Below are 18,592 nucleotides of genomic sequence, written 5' to 3'. Positions count from 1 at the left end.
TCAACAACAACCATTTTGTGTGGAGTTCTGGTGCAGAGAACTCATGAGTAATTCCCTCTTCTTCACAATAATCTTTCATCACAGAGGTCTTGAATTCTGTCCCATTGTCACTTCGATCCTTCCAACTTTGACATCTGGATTGTTGTTTAAGGCCGTGATATTATTGATGTGGTTTTCCCATATTCATCCTTAGAATGCAGAAGAAGTCCAAGTGAATTGAAAAATCATCAACAACACTAGGCATATTTGCTCTTGAAATAGACAGATGTGAACTGGTCCAAACAAACCATATAAGAGCTGAAGGGGCTTCACAAATTGATGAAAGGAGTTTTGCTTTTGAAGAGCTTCCTTTTGCTTCCTAGCTGACAAGCTCCACAAAGTCCATCTTGAGAATTCCAGCTTTGGTAGACCTCTTACCAATCCTTCTTTACTAACTCCATCGGTTTGAATTTAGTGAGACAATCTCATGCCATAGCCAACTGTTCATCTGAGCTCTGCTTGCTGAGAAGGCAAGTGATAGATTCAGCTTGACAGAGTGAAGTCAGCTACAACACTTCCTTTTCTTTTCTTTGTCAATCAAACACATTGTTGTCATCCTTGGTGACAACACAGGCTGCAGAAGTTGAAAATTACTTTGTAACCTTTGTCACAGAGCTGACTGATGCTAAGCAGTTGTGCTTAAGACCCAGACACCAATGCAACTTCATCAATGATGACATTCTCTCTTGCAATCAAGCCATAATCCCATAGTATAATCCTGTGTCTGTCATCTCCAAGTAATGCTAGGGCCCGCTTTTTCCACAAACTTTGTGAGCGGGAGGGAATCACCAGTTCATGTGCCTGGAAGCATCCACTATCCAAGTACCACAAATTCTTCTTGTGGTTCCCTGCACACATTTCACAAACAGATCAAGTTGATTTTGGTACCCAAATTGCTTTGGGTCCAGATTTGTTAGTCTTAGCCCCTTTTTCACCTTTCCACCTTTTCCTTGGATTGAATAGGTTCAATCTTTGGTTTTGGTTGAGAAAACTGGAATATCAACCTTTGTTTTCAAACACAGGCCTTTGGTCATGCATAAATTGTTCATACCATGCAAGTTTGAATGAAATTGAGGCATGTTAAAGGCATTGAAATAAGGATTGAACATATATGGACATGTTAGGCTGGAATAGAGATTGTGAGGCATAAACCAGGCATCATATTCATAGCAGATAATCATGTGAGGAACAGATGTCCTAGGAATAGGCAGGGTAAATAGGAGCAAACCACAGTTTTACATTAGCAGATAAATGATTTACCACTACCACACACTGCAGGTTTCCTAAGAGCACTAGCATTGGGAGTGTAATGGTGTGCTTGTTTAACTTATTTTGCCATTTTCTATTTCTTTCTTCCTTTTGTCTCCTGCAGATTTTGCTCGTTAGTATCCAAATTCTTCTGTTCTTGTTACTAGAAGCTATGTTTGCTTCTTCTTTATTTCTCTTAATTAGGCTTCCATGTCTATTTTAGTGTAATTCGATCCATGTGATTTGTCAGACTTAAGCTCTAGTCACTTTCAACTGCTCTTTGCTTCATCAGTTGAAAGTTCTGGTTACTTTCAACTGCTATTGACTTTATCAGTTGAATGCCCGGCTCATCAGTTGAATGAATTACAAACTCATCAGTTGAATGCTGTTCCAGTCTCATCAGTTGAATTCCTCAGCATCATCAGTTGAACACTTTGTCTTCAGTTGAATGTGATTTCATCAGTTGAAACATCATCCAGTCTTCATCAGTTGAATAGTTACATCTCATCAGTTGAATATCCTTCACTTAGATAAAATTACATGGCATTGGATATTTACAATTAGCCATCCTATTCTACCCATCCGTTGATAATTCCCAAAGACAAGAAACATAACAATTACAACTGAAATTTGATAAAGGTTCTAAGTAAGACATGTTACAAAATGTTTATGTTATCATCAAAAATTATTGATTCCTAACAATCTCCCCCAATTTATGACTGGAGAAGATGCAGACATAAATTCTACACTTGATGATAACAAAAACATTAATAAAATAAAATGCAGAATTTAAATACAAGAGTTAGAAAAGATTACAGATGATTATGCTCCTCTAGACTGAGCAGTTACTTGTTCCTAGAAGATCTTCTTCTTCTGGACTTAAGTTTTTCTTCAAGAATATTAATTTGCTTCTGAAAGATCCTGTAGAACCATTCTTCATCACTATCTTGTCTGTTGAGCTTGGATTGGAGAGTCTTCAGAGTATTCAAGCTAGCAACCTTGAGTTGATCTTTAGGTCTGAAAAATCTCCTAACACCTTGATTGTCCCTAAATTCCATAACTGGAGTAGGTTCATGATGAATTTTCTTTCCAGTGTAGGGAATTTCAGCCTTCTTTGTAGACTAGCATCTGAGTTCCATTCCTTCCTGATCTCAAGGATTCTCTTTAGTACCATTTGCTTTGCAGGTGGTGTAAATCCTCCAGTCCTCTTCATAGATCCATATATTTTTGTTAGAGAACTGAATCCCTCAGAATTCAGAACTCTGTGAAGAGGCCAGATGACATCACCCTTGTTTTTGTAAGAGAATACCAATCTTTCAGGTAACTTTGAAGTTGCTTCTATTCCTCTTACTTCTTGAAGATCATCCAGCTCCAGCTCCAACTCAGAAATTTCTTCAATGTTAGCAATGATCAGATAGTCATCAGGATTTTCAGGTTCTTTTGGAGGTTTAGGAGGGTTAGCCATCCTCTTAGCCACAGACTTGACTTTCTTCTTTGGCTTGGAAGGTTCTTGAACAAGAAAAGCTGGAATTGGGATATCTTCCAAGTCAACTGGCTCCTCTTTTGCATTATGGGCTCATCATGGAAGTTGACATCTGGATGTACCACTGTGGTGTCCTTGATTGGAGAAGAAGGCTTTGAGATAGGCTTTTCTGGCACTTCTTCTCTTCTCTGGCTGCCTCAGGCATCTTAGTCTTAGATTTGACTCTCTTTTTCTTTGGAGATGATTCAAGAGGCAATCTTTCCTCATTTAAAAGCTCAGCTGCCAACTCCTCTTCCAGCTCAATAGCAAACCTTTCATCCACCTCTATTTGGTTTAAAGAGAGTTGGGATTCAAACTCCTCTTTTTCACATTCTCTGGCCACCTCTTCAGCTTTTGCATATGAGTAATGAGGATGGCCAGTTCCAATAAACACTTCTGGCCTTCTCTGTAGATGATGGCAAATGAGTCTTTAAGGCCACATCTGCACAATCTTTATAACTTTTGATTTCTTGGCCCAAAAGCTTGTATTCATTTTTGTCAGGCCTGGCTAATGGAAAGTAGATTGAGCTTGAGTCTTTTCCAGGCCTGGAGTAACCACAATTGTTTGGAAACAGAGTTGGCTTGAACTCATTCAGAAATGATGGCTCACCCTTCTCTGTCTTGGAGGGAATAACAATCTCAGGTGTGATTACCCTGAGAATTGTGGTTGTGGTTGGAAAAGAGATTTGAGCTGTGGTGGCTGTAGAAGATGTAGATGATTTCTTGCCCAATTGAGCCACTCTCTTTGCAATGGAGTCCAATTCTTTCATCCTTTCAATCTTTTGCTTTTCCCTTTCAGTGTGGAAAGGAGGAGGAATTTGACTGATTAATTCTGCAGGAGTTGGTAATTCTTTCTCCCCCTTTTTGTTAGCAGCAAGTGTAAGGGATGGACTAGGAAGAGAAACACCAGAGGCAAGAAGAAGATGTTGAAGAAGTCCAGTCTGAATTCTTTGATGCTGCAACATCTCCTCCATTCTAGAGTTTAAGATATAGACATTTCCTTCCAGAGCATCCACTTGCTTCTCCAATTGTAGTTGTTTTTGCTCAGATGCAGAAAGAGCTGATTTGACCTGAGCTGGAAGCTTTTCATCAATTTGTTTGGTCAGATCAGTCTTAACAGAGGCAATGAGAGTATTGAGATGCTCTATCTCTTTCTGAAAGTGGAGAGATTGATACTTGTGAAGCTTGAGGTTTTCCAGAGCTTGACTGGCAATGGTGGCAGAGATGGCTGAAGAGGAGGATGAGCTTCCAGGTTGTGATTGAAGAATAGTGGAGGCTTGCCTTTCCAGCTCCATGCTAACAACAATTGCATTGGCAGACTGCATGGAGAGCCATGAAGGTAGAGAAGTTGTAGGTTGTTCAACAAGGGATTCCTCAAGAGCATCATTGAGGTCTTCATCACTATCATCATAATGAAAATCATCTCCAGCATTGGCAGGCAGAGCTGTAAGTGCCTCCTTTGCTCTAAGCATAGAAGATGTAGTGTGAATCAGATTGAGGTGCCTCTCAGCTGCTTGATTATCCAATCTTGCAAAATCTTGAATGGAAGACATCCCATGAGTAAAAGTCTCAGGGTCTAGTGAAACACTATCCAAAATGGATCTATATTCAGCTTGAAACTCTTGTTCACTAAACCCTTCATTGACACCTGCATTTCTCTCAATTTCTCTCTGTTCTTGCATCAAGGGCTCCCCTTGGCTCACCACACAACTCACCTCTCCCTCACTTACCCTTACTAAAGGGTCACTCTTATCCTCTCCTTTTTCCTGGCTAGAAGAAAGTGCCAGACTCTCCACACCCTCTCCTTTTGCCAGCTCACTAGGCTGCCTCTCCACTCCATAGCTCACTCCACTCAATCCTAAAAGTGTTTGTGCTACCATGTGATCAACTGCTGTAGAAGAAGGTAAAGTAATTGAAGTAGTAGCAGTTGTCAACTGATGAGAGACATCAGTTGAAACATGAGTAGAGAATGCTTTCAACTGATGAGAGCTGTTAAGCAGATCAGTTGAAGGACAAACACTTGTCAACTGATGAGGGAGATCAGTTGAAGAAAATGAAGAAATAGGTTTAGAGGCTGTGATAGTTGAGTCTGTGGTGATTGATTTTAATGGTATATCCACAGAGCACACTTTCACAAAAGAAGGAATTGGAAGAGAAAGATCCAACAAATCATCAAAATGATGATGATCAATCTCAGATGGGGGCTTCTCCATGAAATCCAAAGATGGAGAATTTACAAGTGTGGTGTGAATTAATTCCACATCCACAGAGGAGGTTGGGGATTGTGTTTGAGCAGTAGAGATGGTAAGATCATGAATATGGGTGATTGGTTGAGATGAAGAAGGGGGCTGTGACTCCACATTTATTGGAGTCACATCAATCTGACTTTGAGAAGTTAAAGGCATGAAGTCCAGAATGGATGCCTGTGTGTGTGCAGAGTGCTTCAGTTTGTCACTTCTTGGCTTCTTTCTCCCATAGGCTTTTATTGGTGAAGAAGTGGTGTCCCTCCCCCTTTTTGACTGTGTCCTTGGCTGAGGACTGTTTTCAATAACAACATCCTTTTGGGAGGATGCTGCTAGGGATGTGCTTAAATCCATATTAACATCTACAGTCTTTTGGGAGACTGCAGAGTGGCTAGGCTGGTTAGCACTCACCTCTCCATCCTTATCCTTAGGGTTTCTTTGATGATCACCCTTTCCCTCCCCCTCACTTCCTCCAATCACACTCCCCTCAGGCTTGTGTTTCTTAGTTTTTACAACAGATGCCTTTTGGGAGGCATCTGAGGTTGGTTTAGAAGACTTGGTTTTAGAGGGTTTTGCTACTTGTGTAGGCTGTTGATGGGCCTCTTCAACAGCCCTGATAGCAGAAAGCAAAGAAGTTGAGGGTTGAGAGAGAGTAGTAGGAAAGCCATGTACCTCTTTGTGCTTTCCAGCCTCCATTGTTGGCAGGTACACCACCTCCAAGGAGGGGTATAAATTCATCCTAAAGAGGTCTTTAAAGACTCTCTTTTCCTGCACAAAACTGGGAAGCTTGGCTTCCTTGTTAGTAATAACTAGCTTATCATTGAGATGATTAGCTAGCATCATAAGAAATCTGACATAATATATATTCCTAGGTCTATCAGTTTTATCACCTAGTTTCTCCCCAATTTCTTGGATCATCAAACCACCAAAGTTGAAATATTCATTAGTCAGGTACATGTAAAGCATCTGTAAGATCTGGGAAGTAAGGGCATTAAAATTACTAATTTTACCAGAAAATGCTTTAATAAATGCATCACATAAGTAACTCCATTCTCTCCTAAGACCCCTTCTTTCTATTTTACCTAAGGCATCAGTTGGCAAAACATAATTCATGGCATAAAGTAAATTAACCAACTGATTATCACTAGGCAAAGATAAAACAGTATTTTCAGGAATCTTAAAGCATGCTTTCATAACATCAGCATTGACAGAGTGAGTTTTATTATTGACAGAGAAAGTTAGAGTTTCATGCTCACTATTAAACTCTGCAGAGGTCCACATTTCCTCAACTATTTCATGGTAGATGATGGGAGCTTCAGTCATAGCATAAGAGAGCTGGCTTGACTTGATGAACTCCATCATCCTGTGATACTCTTTCTCCTCCACAGCTTTAGTATCCACAAATGACGCAAAGTTGTTCTTCTCATAGATAAACCCACTTGGTGCAGTGTACTTCTTCATTGGTGCCATTGCAGTTACAGAGAAAGCTTGAAGAGAAATTAGAACTTGGTTTTGCACAGAGAGAGAAGAGAGCTTTGAGAATTCGAAAGAGTAAGATGAAAAGAAATGAAAATAGATTAAAACACTTAAATACTTTCTCAGAAAATTGCTGTGATTGGCTGAGAAATTACCGTTGAGAAGAAATTACTCTTATTTATCTCTACAAAAATTACACACACGATCGTGTATATAAAGTAAGAGAGAGACAAAAGAAATTTCAACGGCTCAGATCTGATAATACTTTCAACGGATGAAATAAGCGCCTCTTTAAACTTCCTAGTCAACTGATGAAGATCAGTTGAAGGCGTCTTCAACTGATGTCATCAGTTGAATGAAAAACAGCGCAGGAGGATATTGTTTCAAACATCAGTTGAAACAATTTCACTAGTTCATCAGTTGAAATATTATAGATTTTATCCAGAATTATAATTAATTCAATTTTGATAAATCAAAATTAATCAAATTCTGGCTGCCAAATTACAGAAAAATTCACTCTAAATTAGGAGAAATTTAACATACCTAATTTACTTACCAACCTTGTGAATGTGGATTCATCAAGAGGCTTTGTGAAGATATCTGCAATTTGTTCTTCACTTGGAACAAAATGCATTTCAACAGTACCAGCCATCACATGTTCCCTTATGAAGTGGTATTTGATGTCAATGTGCTTGGTTCTTGAGTGTTGTACTGGATTTTCAGTTATAGCAATAGCACTGGTGTTGTCACAAAATATTGGGATTTTTGAGAGATTTAATCCATAATCAAGTAATTGATTTCTCATCCACAATAATTGTGCACAACAGCTTCCAGCTGCAATGTACTCAGCCTCAGCTGTAGAGGTTGATACAGAATTTTGCTTTTTGCTAAACCAAGAAATCAGTCTGTCACCAAGAAATTGACAGGTGCCTGTTGTACTTTTTCTATCAATTTTGCATCCTGCAAAATCAGCATCTGAATATCCAATTAGATCAAATCCAGAGTCTTTAGGGTACCAAATGCCAAGATTTGGTGTTCCCTTAAGATATCTGAATATTCTTTTTATAGCAATAAGATGTGATTCTTTAGGATCAGATTGAAATCTAGCACAGAGGCATGTAGAAAACATAATATCTGGTCTACTAGCTGTCAGATATAAAAGAGAACCAACCATGCCTCTATAATTAGAGATGTCCACAGATTTCTCATTAGGACTTAACTCTAATTTGGTGGCTGTTGGCATGGGAGTCTTAGCTTCTTTGCAATCCAATAAATCAAACTTTTTAAGTAGATCATAGATGTACTTAGTTTGATTTATGAATATACCTTCCTTTACTTGTTTAACTTGTAAACCAAGAAAGTAGGTGAGCTCTCCCATCATGCTCATTTCATACTGACTCTTCATAAGATTAGCAAACTTCTTGCAAAGTTTCTCATCTGTAGAGCCAAAAATTATATCATCTACATAAATTTGAACCAGAATAAAGGCACCATTTACATTTCTGTAAAATAGTGTTTTATCCACAGTTCCTCTGGAAAAATGATTATCTAATAAGAATTGAGACAGAGTGTCATACCATGCCCTTGGTGCTTGCTTTAGTCCATAGAGTGCTTTTAATAAAAAGTAAACATACCCTGGAAATTCTGGATCTTCAAAACCAGGAGGCTGACTGACATATACCTCCTCTTCCAGTTCACCATTTAGAAAAGCACTCTTGACATCCATTTGATAAACTTTAAAGTTGGCATGAGCAGCATAAGCTAGGAACATTCTTATTGCTTCCAGTCTTGCAACTGGTGCAAAGGTCTCATCAAAATCAATTCCTTCAGATTGAGAGTATCCTTTAGCAACAAGTCTGGCCTTGTTCCTGGTGACAACTCCATTCTCATCCACCTTGTTTCTGAATACCCACCTTACTCCTACAATTGTTTTATTTTTAGGCTTAGGCACCAGCTTCCAAACATTGTTTCTCTCAAATTGATTTAATTCTTCTTGCATAGCAAGAACCCAATCAGCATCTTTGAGAGCATCTTCTATGACTTTAGGTTCATCCTGTGAAAGGAATGCACTGTACAAACACTCATCTTGAGTTGCTCTTCTTGTTTGTACAGATGCATTTGCATCTCCAATAATTAGTTCAAAAGGATGATCCCTTGTCCACTTTCTTTGTGGTGGAAGTGATTGTCTTGATGATGTGGCTTCATTGTTGAAGTTCAGGTTTCCATGTTGGAAAGCTCCCCCTAAATTTGACATCTCATTATTTCTAAACTGATTGAAACTTTGAGACATTCTTTCAACTGATGATCCTTGAGGTGTTTCAACTGATCCCTCCAATGTAGTTTCAACTGATGCTTCAGTTGAATTTCCAGTTGCAGTTGTTCCTTGCACTAGAGAGTCATCAGTTGGGATATTAATTCCAGGATTAATTCCAACATTTTGAATAATGTCATCATCATCATCACTGTCATACAGATCACCTTCACCTTCATTTTCAAATCTGAGATTATCATGAAATCCTTCATCTGAGAATCCTTGAATCTTCTTATCATCAAAAACCACATGGATTGATTCCATAACAATGTTGGTTCTCAGATTATATACTCTAAATGATTTTCCATCAGAGTATCCAACAAAAATAGCTTCATCTGCCTTGGCCTCAAATTTTCCAAGATTTTCACCTTGATTTCTTAGAACATAACACTTGCATCCAAATACATGAAGAAAGCTAATTGTTGGCTTCTTTCCTTTGAAGAGTTGAAAGGGAGTTAGATTATGAGGTTTGGTAATTAGTGAGATGTTTTGAGTGAAGCAAGCAGTGTTCACAGCTTCAGCCCAAAAATAGGTTGGAAGTTGAGCTTCATTAATCATGGTTCTTGCAGCCTCAATAAGAGTTCTATTTTTCCTTTCAACAACACCATTTTGTTGTGGAGTTCTTGGTGCAGAGAACTCATGAGTAATTCCCTCTTCTTCACAAAATTCTTTCATCACAGAGTTCTTGAATTCTGTCCCATTGTCACTTCTTATCCTTCCAACTTTGACATCTGGATTGTTGTTTAATGCCTTGATATGATTGATGATGATTTTCCCAGCTTCATCCTTAGAATGCAGAAAGAAAGTCCAAGTGAATTTTGAAAAATCATCAACAATCACTAGGCAATATTTCTTCTTTGAAATAGACATGATGTTAACTGGTCCAAACAAATCCATATGCAAGAGCTGAAGGGGCTTCACAATTGATGAAAGAGTTTTGCTTTTGAAAGAGCTTCTCTTTTGCTTTCCTAGCTGACAAGCTCCACAAAGTCCATCTTTTGAGAATTCCAGCTTTGGTAGACCTCTTACCAAGTCCTTCTTTACTAACTCATTCAAGGTTTTGAAATTTAGATGAGACAATCTCTTATGCCATAGCCAACTGTCATCTGAGCTTGCTTTGCTGAGAAGGCAAGTGATAGATTCAGACTTGACAGAATTGAAGTCAGCTACATACACATTTCCTTTTCTTTGTCCAATCAGAACCACATTGTTGTCATCTCCTTTGGTGACAACACAGGCTGCAGAAGTGAAATTTACTTTGTAACCTTTGTCACAGAGCTGACTGATGCTAAGCAAGTTGTGCTTAAGACCAGACACCAATGCAACTTCATCAATGATGACATTCTCTCTTGCAATCAAGCCATATCCCATAGTATATCCTTTGCTGTCATCTCCAAAGGTAATGCTAGGGCCAGCTTTCTCCACAAACTTTGTGAGCAGGGAGGAATCACCAGTCATGTGCCTGGAGCATCCACTATCCAAGTACCACAAATTCTTCTTGTGGTTTCCCTGCACACATTTCACAAACAGATCAAGTTGATTTTGGTACCCAAATTGCTTTGGGTCCAGATTTGTTAGTCTTAGCAGCCTTTTCCACCTTCTCAACCTTTTCCTTGGATTGAATAGGTTCAATCTTTGGTTTTGGTTGAGAAACTGGAATATCAACTTTGTTTTCAAACACAGGCCTTTGAGTCATGCATAAATTGTTCATACCATGCAAGTTTGAATGAAATTGAGGCATGTTAAAGGCATTGAAATAAGGATTGAACATATATGGCATGTTAGGCTGAGAATAGAGATTGTGAGGCAATAAACCAGGCATCATATTCATAGCAGATAAATTCATGTGAGGAACAGATGTCATAGGAATAGGCAAGGATAAATTAGGAGCAACCACAGTTTTACAATTAGCAGATAAATGATTTACACTACCACACTTACTGCAGGTTTTCCTAAGAGCACTAGCATTGGGAGTGTAATTGGTGTGCTTGTTAACTCCTATTTTGCCATTTCTATTTCCTTTCTTCCTTTTAGTCTCCTCAGATTTATGCTCATTAGTATCCAAATTCTTCTTGTTCTTGTTACTAGAATGAAGAGTGTTATTAACACTATCACTGGTCTCAGAAGAACTATTCTCACCTTTAACAAAATTCTTTTTAACAGGACCATATTTCTTGTTAAGCTTCTTGAGAACATTCTTGTCAACTGATGAGTTTTTGTTCAACTGATGACTCTCATCAGTTGAGACTTTGTTCTTCAACTGATGATCATCATCAGTATTCTCATCACCTGAACTGTTCTCAGATATCTTAAGCACTTTCTTATTCCTCTTCCATTCATTCTCCACAAAGGTTTCTCTGCCTTGCATGTTAATGATATTGGTGGAAACATCTCTACCAGATTTCCATTTGGCAATGATCTCTTGTTCCTTATCAAGCTGCTTTCTTATGACCTCTTCTCTCTTCAGAACAACCAAGAGATCATCCTTGGCTGTCTGACACTCAATCTTCAGCTTCTCAAATTCAATAAATTGAGCTTCTAAGGCACTGTTTCTATCACTAAGAAAGGTGTTAGCTTCCTTAATTCTACTGTTTTCCTTAGTAAGAGATTTTAAAGAAACATGCAAATGATACAGTTCAGTAGACATTTCATTAATGGTAGCATTGCATTCATCTTTAGTTAACTCAACTAGGTTTGTAGTGAATACCTGACTACTGCTTCCAGTGTTTTCTTCTTGATCTGTGGAGTTGGCCATTAGAGCTAGATTGACAAACTCCTCCTCTTCATCAGAATCATCTCCAGCTGCCCAATCATCCTTTGTGATGAATGCTCTTTCCTTTTGTTTGAGAAGTTCATAATATTTCTTTTTGTAGTCAATGTTTTCACTTGACTTCTTCTCAACTTTAGGCTTTCTGCACTCATTTGCAAAGTGACCTGCATTCCCACAGTTGAAGCACTTGAATTTTGATCTGTCTACCATGCTTCTATCAGACTTGGGATTGCCTTTAAAAGATTTTGCAGAATTAAAATTCTTTTTGAATTTCAGTTTGGAGAATCTTCTTGACAGGAAGGCTAGATGCTCATCAATTCCATCACTTTCTTCACCAGAATCAGCTACTTCTTTCTCCTTTCTTCTTCCTTTGCTTGACTCTGAGCTCTCCTCTTTGACCAACTTCTCAGTTTCTTCAACTTGAGACTTTCCCTTGTCCTTGACAGTATCCTCCAGAGATGCAACTAGAGCCACAGATGAATGCCCTTTCTTTTGGCTTTTCTCAATCTCTTCATCTTGTTCCATTTCAAGCTCATAAGTCTTTAAGGTTCCATACAGTCTCTCTAGAGTATAGTCTTTAAATTCTTGTGTATTTCTGAGAGAGACTGTCATGGGTTTCCAATCTTTAGGAAGAGCTCTTAAGAATTTCAGGTTTGAATCCTTAACTTGATATACTCTTCCAAAGAGCTTTAGACCATTTAACAGTTTTTGAAATCTGTTAAATGTATCACTCAAACTTTCACCAGCCTTGAAATGGAATGACTCATATTGTTGAATCAGAAGCTGCATCTTGTTTTCTCTCACTTGCTCATTCCCTTCACAGATAGTCCTGATGGTGTCCCAAACTTCTTTGGCACTTGTGCAGCTAATAACACTATCAATCATTTCTTGATCCAAACCATTGAACAGAAGGTTCATGGTTTTCTTGTCCTTGTGCACCTCCTCAGTATCTTCTTGAGAATATTCATGGACAGGTTTTGGAATCATCTTACCTACCATGTCTTCACCATCAGCTCCCATGCTTGTGCAGACCTTCATGGGGACATGAGGTCCTTTTTCAATGCAGTTCACATAGCTTTCATCAATGGACAACAGATGCAGATGCATTCTCACTTTCCAGTGAAAATAGTTGTCTTTGTCAAGAACAGGAATCTTCACTCCAGCATCCTTCTTTCCCATCTTTCTCTAGCAGTGTTGATCTTTTTCCCTGTTTGTTGGGAACCTCGCTCTGATACCAATTGTTATTTTACACCAACTATGAGAAAGATTGTAGAAGGGGGGGGGTTGAATACAATCTTTTACAAATTTAAAAGATTCAAGAATAATACACTAAGAACACAATAGACAGAAAAACACCAAGTATTAAAAATACGGGTGGATTGAATGATCCACCCGTGAGATTTTATATAGAAGAATCTGTGGATTGTTTTACAATTCGCACAGCTGCTGGTTCATCACTCAACAAGTTCTAACTCTCAGATTTTTCTCTCAAGTAATTTGAACAAGTTCAACTGATGCTACTAACTTGGTTATATACTCCAAGTTTTACAAAGCTTTTAGCTAGATTACAAAATGCACTCTAATCTAAAAACAATGCTGCACAACTTTGTCTTATGCATGCTTTCTGAGATGTCTTCATCTTTGACCATCATCTTGATTTGATCCAGATTGCATTGCATGAGATAAGTATGTTTCTGCTTCTTCTTTATTTTCCTAATTAGGCTTCCATGTCTATTTTAGTGTAATTCGATCCATGTGATTTGTCAGACTTAAGCTCTAGTCACTTTCAACTGCTCTTTGCTTCATCAGTTGAAAGTTCTGGTTACTTTCAACTGCTATTGACTTTATCAGTTGAATGCCCGGCTCATCAGTTGAATGAATTACAAACTTCATCAGTTGAATGCTGTTCCAGTCTCATCAGTTGAATTCCTCAGCATCATCAGTTGAACACTTTGTCTTCAGTTGAATGCTTGATTTTCATCAGTTGAAACATCATCCAGTCTTCATCAGTTGAATAGTTACATCTCATCAGTTGAATATCCTTCACTTAGATAAAATTACATGGCATTGGATATTTACAATTAGCCATCCTATTCTACCCATCCGTTGATAATTCCCAAAGACAAGAAACATAACAATTACAACTGAAATTTGATAAAGGTTCTAAGTAAGACATGTTACAAAATGTTTATGTTATCATCAAAAATTATTGATTCCTAACAATTGCGTAAAAGTTATTTCGAGTCATGTTCCCGTTAAACATATCATTAATAAAGAGAATATTATAATAATTATAATAATTTGTTTAAGTGACCCTCTTGTCAAACACAATACTAATAAAAAAAAAATAGTTTGAACAGCCCTCCCATCAAAGATAATATTAATCAATAATTATTATAATTATGATAAAATTAAATATAATAATATAGATAAAAATAGTTTGAGCTGCTCTCTTGTCAAACACAATACTAATAACAAAAAAGTTATAGCATATATATTAGTTTGAGTCGCCCTACCCCTACGGTCAAACATAATACTAATAAAAATTATTATAATTACGATATGATAAAGTTAAAGATTATAATTGGATAAAAATTATTTTCAGTTGTGGTCTTATTTTAATAAAAAAATAATATTATATCTTAGATAAAAGAATTATTTTAGCCGCTTCCCCGTCAAACATAATACTAATAGAAAATTTATTATTATTTAGATAAAAATTAAATTGGGCCGCCCTCCCCTCAAACACAACTAATCAAGAATCATTTACATTATAATAAAATTATAATTATATTCGGATAAATATATCCAATTTCATAGATTTTAGATATTATATTTTTTTTAAAATTTCTATTTCTTAATTGTTTAGAATTATCTATCTTTTCTTTTAAGATTCTTATTTCTTAACTACTTAGAATTTCATAGATTTTAGCTATTATATTTTTGTTAAAATTCCTATTTCTTAACTACTTAGAATTATATCTTTTTACGATTAGTGTATTTTAGCTACTTTACCTATTTTCTCTCAAAAAAATAGAAAAATTAAACGGAGAGTTTCTAGAGACGCCACCTAAAGCCATGCTTCGCGGCGTCGTTATAAATTTTGATATGAATTAATATCATAATAACATAAAAATTTGAGTCATCTTCCCGTTAACCATATTATTACTAATAAAAAAATATTATAATTAGTATAAAAATTTGTTTAAGTGGCCATCTTGTCAAACACAATACTAATAGTAAAATTGGTTTGAACCAGCCTCCCGTGAAAGACAATATTAATCCATAATTATTATTTTTATGATAAAATTAAATATTATAATTTAGATCAAAATTAGTTTGAGCCGTTTTCTTGTCAAACACAATACTAATAACAAAATATTATAGTTTAGATATTAGTTTGAGTCGACTTACTGTCAAACACAATACTAATAAAAATTATTCAAATTATAATAAAATTAAAGATTATAATTGGATAAAAATTATTTTGAACCCTGGTACTGTTTTAACAAAAAAAATATCATAACATTGATAAAAATTATATTAGCCACTTTCCCGTCAAACATAATACTAATAGAAAAATTATTATAATTTAGATAAAAATTAGTTTGGGCCGCCTCCCGTGCCCGTCAAACACAATACTAATCAAGAATCATTTACATTATTATAAAATCAATATATGATTCCTAATTTATGTATCCTATTTTTTTTGTTAATTATTTTTATTTTATGATTCGTATTTATTGGTTAAAAATTATTATTCTTTTATGGTTCTAATTTTTTTAATGATTAATATCTTTACAATCCTTTATTTTTTATACAAAATTTTAAAAGAATTATAAGACTAAATCAAAAATAAAAATTGTACGTATTACCCTACAAATCCTAAATATAAATTGTATTTTATCTATGATTGTTAGTTTAAATAAACATAATCCTACTCCTTTTAGGATTCATAAATAAGAAAAGAATTGTATTGCCTTTAGAATCCAAAGAGGAATTGTATTAACTTTTGGAATCCTTGAACCTGATTTTTTAAATATAATCCTATTTCTTTTAGGATTACTAAATAAGAAAAGAATTGTATCATCTTTAGAATTCAATAAGAAATACTAAATAAAAATGAAAAAAATTGTATTATCTTTAGAATTCAATAAGAAAAGAGTTGTATTACTTTTAGAATTCTTGCACCTGATTTTTTGAATTATAATTATATTTTTTCTCTCCGAAATTTAAGAAAAATTAGAAGACTGAATCGAACAATTCTAGAGACACCCGCATCCTCCTTTATATATATATATTGATGATTGGGACCACGGCAACACCCATGAAAATGTGTATGCCAAGCGTGAGGAAAGAATAATTTCCCATAAAATATCACAAAAAAATTAATTCAAAATCAACGAATGAGATTGTGGCTATTACTAACTCCTTAATCATGAATCAAATAATACCGAAAATATTTTCTATATCTCTTGATAAGAAAAACTAAAATACATCCTGATGTTTTGTTTTGGTTTTTACTTTTAATTTTGATTAAATGCATCCAGTGATGGACATCGGTGAAACATATATCTTTTTAAAATATAATTTATCAAATATATATTTTGATTTATTCGAACGTTCTTGAGAAATTGATCGTAATTACACTAATCATACAAAAAGTAACTATTTTTTTAATCCAGTGTTCTTGATTCATTCCCCCACGAGGGTTTACTTGAAAATAAAAGTTGTGATTTTAGTGTTGGATGGATGGGTTAATTGTAGCTGCTTTTTGTTAGTGGGTCTGGCCGGTGAGTTGAAGTTATTCACTCCGAATTCACTCAGTGGGTAGTTAAGGCCTGTTTGGTTCATCAGGATCAACAAGATTCATGCAAACCCTGATTCTTTAAGGTACTTGTTGTAGATTTTAATTATATATTTTTTTATTGTTTTGATTTTTATGATGTTATTAGCATTTATTACGTTCTTGGTGATTTTTTATGATGTTGTAGATCATGGCCTTTTCAAGTTAATTAATTTTTAGTACTGGTATGCAAAGTGTTTAGGGTAAAAAGCTGTACTGTGTAGTGACTCCCATACCCCACAAATGCGATGAGAATCACATTTTGCGTTTTGGTGTTTAAACACGATAAATCGATGGGCATAGGATTCTGTTTAAAGAAATTATGGGCAATATGTATGTGATATGACTAATCTCTTTTGGTTTCGTGGTAATTACATCGATGTTTACTTGTTTAGTATCCAAATGCACAATGTGTTTTTTTTTTTGCTAGAGATGCGCGGAAGTTACGTATTGTTGCATTGATTTTCAAGATATATAATGGATTACGAATCTATGACTAACTTGTCTGGAGAAAGTTCTTTTTGTTTTTAACTAGTGGGAGACACAGTATAATAATTTAGTCATATTTACTGTTTAAGTGTTGGAACCTCATCCATTGTCAAGAACTATTGAGGCACATATTCCGTTGAAGAAACCAAAATATGAATTCTTTATAAAAGAAGAACATAGTGTTATCTGGTATGTGGGGGAGGCATGGTATAAACTCCAAACCAGTTATATTGGGATATGATAAAGTTGATTCAGAAACGAGAGAAGAGCATGAAGACAACAATACATGGTTGGTCATAGTAAAGATGTGAAACATATAGAGATACATTTCATTTACTTGGTCAAATAATCATCAACAGTATCTGTGTTGAGGATATGATACTAATCATATCATAATTAATGTCATATATTCCCTTTTAAACACACTGCTATCGAACTGTGAAAATGTTGGATCCATTGCATCAAGAAGTAATGCTAGATAGGTCAAATAGCTTACAGTACTCCTAGTATGTTCTGTTTTGTGCCTTCACTGGTAAGGATTCTAGAGTCTGGCCACCAATGCTTTTTTGATTGTATGGTCTCAACTTTCAATTATCAATCCTACCTGAAAGGAATGAACATAAGAACTAAAAATAGTTTCAACAGTTTTAACCATTAAATATAAAATTTTAACATGATTTTTTGGGTCGAGTGCTAAAATTAAGCCTAGATGATGTAAAACAAGTTTCATTTCAGATTTTTATCTGATCTTAGAAACTAACTTCTGTATCTTTTGTTGGCTGACAGTCTGCTCTGGTGTTGTTTTCTGAAACCCCAATCTGTAATAATATAATATGAGCCAACATTTTACTAACATTTGACGCATACTTACCACATTCAAATACTTGTGAAGCTGAGTTTCCTTGTTATTGCTAGTTTTTCTTTTGTAAAGAGTTATCTTCGTGAAGATAATTACTTTCATATTAATAAGTGCAGTACAGCATCACAGCTTTCGAAAATGATATGTAAATTTCAAAAGTATGCAATCTTTTTCTTCACTTGAAGTCTTCCATTACTGTTCAAAACAAAAGAATTAGTCAGGATAACAATTTTTTTGGGGATATCATGATCGATATATGATCCTTGCGACCTTTGCATGTTGATTCATTACATGTATTCTTCTAAAACTTTTTCCAAACTTTAAAGCTGCATGTTAAAGATATAATATGATCCAGTTTAGACCTCCTAACACCTGTAGGTTGAAGAGCTCATAACTTAACATGGTATAAGAGCTGAGGTCGGGAGTAGTCTCGAGTTTGAACCCTTCTCCCCCACCCCCAAAATTCTCATAATTAATCTGGACAATGTTGAATAGATCAAAGCCCCCAAAAGATGGATCCCTAGCGATCCACTCCTAACCCTAAATGTGCTTTGGAGTCGAGGGGGGTTTAAAGATATAATAAAGGAGAGTTACTTAATATATCCTAATATCCTACCACTTGAATAGAAGCACTAGTGTCACCCACTCAAAGTTAAAACCGCACTATGGATAAAAGGTAGATGAATGAATTTTGTACAAGGACCAAGGAGCGGATAAACAAACAGAAAGTAATTTGTACTAAATCTCACTCCTCTGGACAAATCAAAATGAATTTACAAGTGCATAGGC

The sequence above is a fragment of the Daucus carota genome, chromosome 2 (genome assembly GCF_001625215.2).
Source record: "Daucus carota subsp. sativus chromosome 2, DH1 v3.0, whole genome shotgun sequence".
NCBI classification, from domain to species: Eukaryota; Viridiplantae; Streptophyta; class Magnoliopsida; order Apiales; family Apiaceae; genus Daucus; species Daucus carota.
Note: the sequence above shows the minus strand (reverse complement) of the source record.